Here is a 9,040-nt window from a genome sequence, read left to right on the forward strand (position 1 = left end):
ACCGTAGAGCTTAAACTGAATGCATTTTTATTCTTGTGTACACAAATGAATCTACTGGGAACAAATGAAGAAGCAATAAATAAATTAGAATTTGACCAACTGCTATTAGGTGCATTAAAAAAAAAAGGCTGTGACTTAGGAGACCTTGGTTCTACCTAGATCTTCAACTAATGAGCCTTTTTCTTTGGGAAAAGTGCTGTCTTATTCCTAACTCTGTCCTTGGGCACCTGGGATAAGTACTGTCCAAATTTCATGATATTTACAAAATTCTACTATTCTTTGATATTTAAAGTACTGAAGTAAACACAAAATCCACTTGGATGCAAGATGCAGAAGTTGTAAATAGCATCTTTCTTTTTTTCCATGAATGTGGAGATTACTGCTGTGGCAGGAAATGTAAGGTTAAATGGCAAATAAACAAGCAATCAAACAAAGAAAAATAACTAGGATGCTAATAGAAATTTGAAGTCCTCTAATTTGTAAGTCATGCATGTGATTTACTTGAGAGCAATTTTGAAAAGAGTTACTATTTACATGCTATTTATTCTCAACTTCTAAGTTAATACCACAGGAGGAGAAAAATTTTCAGTTTCATTGTATCATATAGATGGATATTAAACAAAAACTGAAGTTTTCTAGCATGGACTAAGTGAATATAATGAAAATATTTCTTTGTGAAAGAAATGACATCTCGGTAGAATTGTTTATTTTTAGAATTACAGAAGGTTTCAACTGAGATGCGGCCAAGAAATTATTTATCCATTACAAGCTCAGGAAACTGTGTCAAGCAGTATCAGTTAGTTGCCAAGATGGTGATCTATTCTCTTTTCCTCCCTGCTGAAGTTCAAGATTTATGAATTATCTGCCTTGTGTCCATTCTACTACAATGTACTGGTTGGCATTATATGTTCCTTGCACAGTATGTAATACCCACTAAGTGTTCTGAATAAATATTTAGGTTCTGAATAAATATTTTTTCAAGTGTGTTTGCAGATTTTTCACTTTTTTGTCACTCAGCATTTCAATTCTGCTTCAATATGCCCATGCATATCCAGACTCAGCTCTGTTTCTCCCTGTCCCATTTATTCACTTCATCGCTCATGTGAATTTTAGAATCTTTTTGTCATGTCTCTTATTAATCCAAACACATTTACAGAAAAGTCAAGACTACAAAAGTTTCCCTTGGTCATTGCCATACATCATATGCTTGAGTTTCTAGGCAACTGTCTAGTAAACACCCCTGACCACATCTGCTTTTAGAGTCACAGCTTGAAGTCAGTATCCTGCCCAGAGGACTGTTTCTCACCACAAAATTGCACTGTGCCTCACTACCTTCTCCCCTTATGGTACACAGGAAGAGCTTAATACAGGCTCAGTCATGTTAACCAGACTGTTACTTACTGGCCAAGAAGGTCTGTGGATTAGGCCGTGGTGGTTTTTCTCACTTAACGAATTTAGTTTCTGCATAGTTTGTTGAAGTGGTGGCAGTTATTCTCAGATGACTTGAACCCAGGCTGTTTGCAAAGCATTGTAAATTTCTAGATCCAGTAGTTTTAAAAGGTCAGATAAATATGTCCTTATGCAACCTATACATGTACTTTTGTATTCAAATTACTCTTTCTGCATAAATTCATTTTGTTGGTTTTATTCCATTTATTAGAAGGTATGTTTTCTGAAAGCAATGTCATGTCTTTCTGCAATTTCACATGTCACTGAAACATCACTACTATTCAGCACATCCTCAATAAATGTTCCATGATGACAGATGCAAGGTGAATATATGCTTAGCACTGAGAAAGATTTTGGAATTTCTTTGTACATATTGTCTCTTTATACAAGTAAGTTTTTTAACTTCTCCCCTGCCTTTTAAGTTTTTTAACTCACCATCCTAACGCAGAATATATCTCTTTAAGACTCCTTAAAGAAGGATGTTAACTAGATGTTGTGGTGATCATTTTTCAATATATACAAATATCGAATCATTATGTCATATATTTAAAGCTAATATAATGTTTTATGCCAATCACACCTCAATTAATTAATTAAAACACTTTGCCCCCCCCCCCACTTCAAAGAAAAAGAATCCTTTCCTCACTCCATCAATTTATGTAGCAGGGCTTTACATATGACACCATAGCTCTCCGTGCTCAGCTTTATCTATTTCCAGAAACTGTACTTGTAGGTATGTTTTGTGACTTTCCCACAGGACTGTAAGTTCTTATTTGAACTGAATGAAATAGTAGAATGAATATTCAGATGTTCTGTTTCTTCCCTATTGCTATCTCTTTTTCTTGGTCTTTTATTTAAGAGACACATAGTATCAGTTAAATATAAAGCCACTAGGGCTTCCCTGGTGGCGCAGTGGTTGAGAGTCTGCCTGCCGATGTCAGGGGACACGGGTTCGTCCCCCAGTCCGGGAAGATCCCACATGCCGCGGAGCGGCTGGGCCCGTGAGCCATGGCCGCTGAGCCTGCGCGTCTGGAGCCTGTGCTTCGCAACGGGAGAGGCCACAACAGTGAGAGGCCTGCGTACCGCAAAAAAAAAAAAAAAGCCCCTAACATAAAAAATAGCTCTTCAACTAAGTGTGATTTAGATTTCCCCATAAAAAGCCCACATTCGTTTCCTTTTATAAACCAAATATTTTTTTTAAATGTGGTTGTAAATGTCAGCCTACATTTCATATACAGAGATCTAAATTTACTCTAAAATAGTCAATGGAAAATGTGGATTAGCTGAAAAGAATATTGGTCAAAGACTGTCAGAAGATAACATTATTCTTTTTTCCTTCAACTTGTTTCATATTCACTTATCTTGTTTATTCTTGAACTTGTTTCACACTTTCTTGTCCATTTTTCTATCACCTACACTAAAATGTAAACTCCATGATGGCAAGAAATTTTGCCTAGATTGTTTAACATTTTCAAGCCTTAGAAAAGCACCTAGCAAATAGTTGTCACTAAAAAACCTATGTTGAATAAGATTGTTTATTGTCCAAGTTGAAACATATCAACAAATTTGCTTTCCTTAGTATATTTTTAAGAATTTTGACTTTGATATCTTACTTTTCCTTAAAATTTTATGATGTTTTGTTATCTTACTTTATACTTTATCTCAGTTTTGAATAAATGAAAATAAATAAAATATATACTGAATCAATCTTATAAATTGATATCAACTCTCATATATTTACTTATTTTTTTAATGTGCACCAGGGTTGTGATTTAAGTTCCTAATTCTTCTGCATATGATGTATATACAGTAGAGATTCAAGTGTGTGTTTTTATATTGGCATAAAAAATTTCATAGCAGTAATTATTTAATAGTATCTCATTTCCTATTTTATCTGCAATGCTACATCATCTGTTTTTTTCATCTATTCACATGGCTTTTCATTGTCTGTATCTTTTCTCTTTCAATTTATCGGATTTGTCTACGTTCTCATGTCACTTTGTTGTAATGAACATAGCTTTAGCAAAGGTCTTAAAAATTAGTAGGACAAGTCCCTCACCATTTTTTCTTCTTCAATAGTGATACGTCTACTCTTGGATTTTGCATTAATGAACATAGGATAACCTGGGATATTAATTGGAATTGAATTGAATCTCTAAAATATTTTAGGATTAATTGACATCTTTATTAGATTCAGTGGTCCTATCAAAATTTAGTTGTTTTTGAAAATATTTCTATAAAATTATACAATAAGTTCAATATAGATCTTGTCTATTCCTGTTAGATTTACTCATAGTACCTTACAGTGTTTCTGTTATGGTTGTTAAGTTAATTAATTATTTCTGTTTATTATTGAACTTTAATAGTATTTTCAAATTAATATTACATTCAGTTATACTAATATTATTTCTATTAACTGGTCATTAAATTATTTTTTTATGTTCTATGTGGATAAATATATCATCAGCAAAAAAATTTTTTTAAGTCATTTTCTTTTTAATTTCCTATGGTGGTCTTAAATGTGCTGGAGAATCTCCTCAATGATATTGAAAAGAAGTGGTATTATTATCATTTTGTCTTAATGATTTTCTAAAAAGCTACTAATACCTCAAGGTTAAGAATGATGTTTATACAGATTCTGATATATATGCTAAAGATTGTTTTTATCATGAAAAGCTGTTGAATTATAATAAATATGCATTCCATCTGGATATTTTTCTTCCAAAAGAAAATTATTATTACAACCCTGAAATAAACTCAATTTGGTCATCTATAGACTAGACAGTTTTATATACTGTTTGATTTGGTTTGGTACTGTTTTAGGATTTTGTGACAATTTTCACAGTAAGATTGACTTTTCCTTTTCCTGTTAACACATTCTCATCTAATTTGGACATCAGCACAACTCTAGTCGTAGTGAAAAAAATAGGAACAATTCCTTTCTCCCCTATAGTTTAGGAAAGTTTATATGTTTTAATTATTTCTTTCTTGAAAGTTTATTATTTCTCTCCTGTAAAAATATTTGGCTTTTGTGTTATCCCTATAGGAAGATTTTAAATAATGTATTGATTTCATAAAAATTATTATAGCTTTATCAAACTTTGCAGAATTGACTTTTACCTATGTTAAATTATCTCACACATGTTGTACATAGTAAATAGTTACAGTGTCTATGTAATTGTTCTATTGACTAAAAATTATTGCTTAATAATTCTCTTATTGACTGAATAGGTTGTGGATTTACTGGTTGAAGTTCTGTTTTCAGAAGCGCATGTTCAGTGAAAGTTCATATGAATGACTCCTTTTTAAGCTGTTTCCACTTAGAGTCATTTTTTGGTTTTCTTTTTCAAATTGCCCCATCTAACTTATAATAATAATAAAGATAATGATTATTACTATTCTGTAGAATATAACATTATAAAGAAGCACCAATACTTATTTTTAAATAAACTTTTTATCTTAAAATAGTCTTAAATTTACAGAAAAAGTGCAAAAGTAGTACAGAGTGTTCCCATACACCCAGTGTCCAGTTTCTCTTATTATTAACAGCTTACATTAGCATGGTGCATTTTTCACAATGAATGAACTGATATTGATATATTATTACTAACGAACATACTTTACTTGTATTTCTTTAGTTTTTACCTAATATCCATTTTCTGTTCCATTATGCCATCCAGGATACCATGCTACTTTTAGTTATTCAGTCTATTTAAACTCCTTTTGGCTGTCATCATTTCTTAATATAACAGAAATTATAAATAGCTAAAAATGAGAGCATTAAGACATTAGTTGATTATGTTACTATTCTGGTAAGAGATTTGGTGCTATTGTTCTGAGCAATAAAAAGAGAGTAATATACTGAGTGGTGTACACAAGGAAGGAGGAGAAAAGAGCCCTATTTAGGAGCAGAGGTAGATCTGAGACACTCACATACATCATAAATGAAATAATATTGGCCATAAGTTGATAATTATTTAAATTAGGCATATGATGATTCATCATGGAATTTTTATCTTGTATACTTATATTTTCATTATTAAAAGGTCATATAAATACACACATATGCATATATACATATGTATGCATATACATGTAGGTATGTATGCATATACATGTACCTATGTAGTATATATATGAAAGCTATCTCTCTGTTGTTTCAACTTATATGATATAGCATACTTAATTCCACTCAAACTTATAAAACTCTATGCACAAAATGATTAAGAAGTTTAATTTTTTCTCTATTTTTTCCACAAAGTACTTACGACCATATTTTATTACAAATTTTTCACTTTTGAAAAAAATTCAGAGATTATGTGATCCCACCATTTGTTTCTTAAAACTCTGGTGACTTCTTATCACTGAATTCACCATTTTTAAGTCATAAAGTGATGTTAGGACCTAACATTTATTCCACCAAAAAGGGAAATTTTCTGTGTAGTGAGAGGCGGAAGTACTGTGGTTTGTGCTATGCTTTTTCAACAGAAAGACGAGATTAGAATAACACTTTTCATATCCTTTTCAGGGATCAGAATTGACTAGATATTGCTAGTGTCAAATCTAAATCAGGAACTCAGGACACGTCTAATTTTTTTCAGGAGGCTCTTATCCACAAGAATCAGGACCTTCCTTCTCTAATCAGGTGTGTGCCTGTGTGTGTTTGTGTGTGTGTTTCTAACAACTATTGTTCAATAAATAAGAAACTCTTGAGGTTTTAACCTCAAGAAAATTTCTAAAAATATATGCACTATAAGGTACTTCTGTTTCTTAAGTGTTTGAATTGACTTACTGAAGGCAATGAATACTTGTTACTTCTGAGGTATATTCTGCTCCACTTTACTTAATGATAGGTAAGTAGGATATACTTATTGAAGAATTAGAAGTTATGATATTACTATAAGATGTGACACACAACCTTACTTACAAAATGAAACAAATTATTTTCATTGTTTCCAACTATCATGATCAAATGTAAAACAGTTTATATTTTTTAAAATCTAAGCACTATGCACATTTATTAAACATCTTTTATTTTTTTCCTGAGAGCTCTGCTAGGCAATGTTAAGATGTTACTATATTAACAAATGTGAGATTAGTTTTGTTAATGATGACAACGATAACTTGTAAATGATGACAACGATATAGACAGAACTTTAATTAAAGTATACTAGGAAAAATCATTCAACAAAAATTCATATATCCTACGCAGACTTACCTTGCAAAGAAAGCAATTACCACCAATAAAGTTACCACCAAATAAAATAAGACAACTACAAATAAAAAACTGTGTGTGTTATCATTCACTATCAGTGATGAAAAACATCTTTAAGTATCTTAGTGTAGGTGAACTAAAAACAGCTATTACATTTTTTAGCATTTTGTTTTTTATTTTATAGCAAGAGAAAATTTAAAAGTAATTTTACCTGGCTCTATATGAATTCTCATTTCCATTCTTTCCTTTTTCATGTCTGCATGGGTGAAAATTTTCTGTATTCTCACTTTTCTAATCTAAATATATCAACTCACCCCAAGGAGAGGAAACAGGAAAAAAAATTCCCATTTTAATTTTATTCAGTAATCCTTTGTAAAAAATGAAGAATTTGGATTCATCTGTGGGATAGATGGGCAGTCATAATTCTATGATGGGGTTGGTCCGAGATCCATGGGCCTATCACAGCGTGGGTACGTACTTTCCACATAAATGTAGTTGGGTCTTTCTGTACAATTTTTTGATACAAGCATATAAGTCATAGAAAATAATTCACTATGATTCACTTATGTTCATTTTATATTATGGTCATGTTATATTTTAAATACTGGCTTCAAAAACTTGAAAGGTTTTTTCCTCCTTCATTTCAATAACTACCTAAAGGAATGTATCTCACAATTTGAGATAACAGCCTTAGTATTTGTAGTTAGAACTGAGTTTTAATAGAAATTTTACCAGTCTCTATCTTTGAGATCTGGGACAATAACAGCCTCTATGGACTTACGTTTCCATTTCTATTAAATAGAGATATAAAACATGCCATATTTACCTTAGTGGATTTCTATGATATTCAACTCAAGTGACATAAATTTGAAAGTTCTTTTTTAACTAAATGTATTATAAATTACTCATAGGTGATAAGTTTATACTGAATGAGCAGTATGATTTTGGCCACCTCTAAGATTTAATTTCTTCACCCATAAAATAATAATAAATATTTATATAAATAATACATAAATAATAAATAAAATAATACCCACATTTTTCACATACTTAATAATGAAGTTTAAATTAAATTACATATTGTATGTATAAACTAAAAAAAGTTTTAGTTTAATTTTAGGTGTAAAAGGTAATTCATATTCACATTTCATTTATAAAAGGCTCTTATATATTCAGTAGTGATTATTTCAAAAAGAAAAAAAAATTATTTTTCACTCGTGTTGTTCAGAGGCGAGATTCTTTGTCTTTTTCCTAAAATTTTAGAACCTACTATTTTATTCTTTGTAAGTCCTTCACTATAAAGAACTTTACTACATGATTTACATTATTGATACTAGATGCATTTCATTTTCTTTTACTTTTTAAAATACCCACACCAGGTTTTGTTAATATTCTTCGTCTTCCTCCCTCCCTCCCTCTCCCCCTTTCTTTCTGTCTCTCTCCATTTCTTTCTTTGTTTCTTCTTGCAATTTGTGAAATTATTAACTTAGTAAACGTGGCTCTGTGAATTAAACATGTCTAATGCCCTAGATCCCTGTCTTTTTCATGATAGTGTCTTTATTTTAATGTTATATTTCATTACACATTAAGAATTAACTTATTTTAGGGCTTCCCTGGTGGCGCAGCGGTTGAGAGTCTGCCTGCCGTTGCAGGGGACACGGGTTCGTGCCCCGGTCCGGGAAGATCCCACATGCCATGGAGCGGCTGGGCCCGTGAGCCATGGCCTCTGAGCCTGCGCGTCTGGAGCCTGTGCTCTGCAACGGGAGAGGCCACAACAGTGAGAGGCCCACGTACCGCAAAAACAAAACAAAACAAAACAACAACAACAAAAAATGCATTTAAAAACTTTTTAAAGAATCCTTCTTTTCCTGTTTTGACTTTTTAAATCTACTACATTATATCTGGAAACAGAAATGTGCCTTTTGAGTCCCTGCTGTATATTACCAATATTCTCCTTCATTTCACTGAAGATTTCTTAGAATGACTATGGTTAAGTTTTTGTTAAATCTGTGCCATTATTTTTTGTATGAACTAGAAATTTTATTTTGCTGTATTTCTTTTAGAGAAGTTGTGCTCCTTAGGTGTCTCATTTTTGTCTGTGGCCCCATGTTATCTAGTAGTTTTAACAACCCTGTTTGTGATTGTGTATGGATTTGGATTCTCTGTTCTATTATATCTTATAGTAGATAGAAAACTTGGATGAGTTTAATGATTGAAAATACCCTGAAGGAGTCAAGTCCTTCACACAGTTTTCAAAGCTCTGTGTTTTCTGTTTTTTTTTCCTCCTCTAGGATTATATCAGACCATTTTCGCTTTCCAGCTCTGGGATCCAGCCACCCTGCTCTTCATTCCACCTGCTGTTTGGTTGTTTCTTTT

The sequence above is a fragment of the Lipotes vexillifer genome, unplaced genomic scaffold (genome assembly GCF_000442215.2).
Source record: "Lipotes vexillifer unplaced genomic scaffold, Lipotes_vexillifer_v1.1 scaffold395, whole genome shotgun sequence".
Lineage (NCBI taxonomy): Eukaryota > Metazoa > Chordata > Mammalia > Artiodactyla > Lipotidae > Lipotes > Lipotes vexillifer.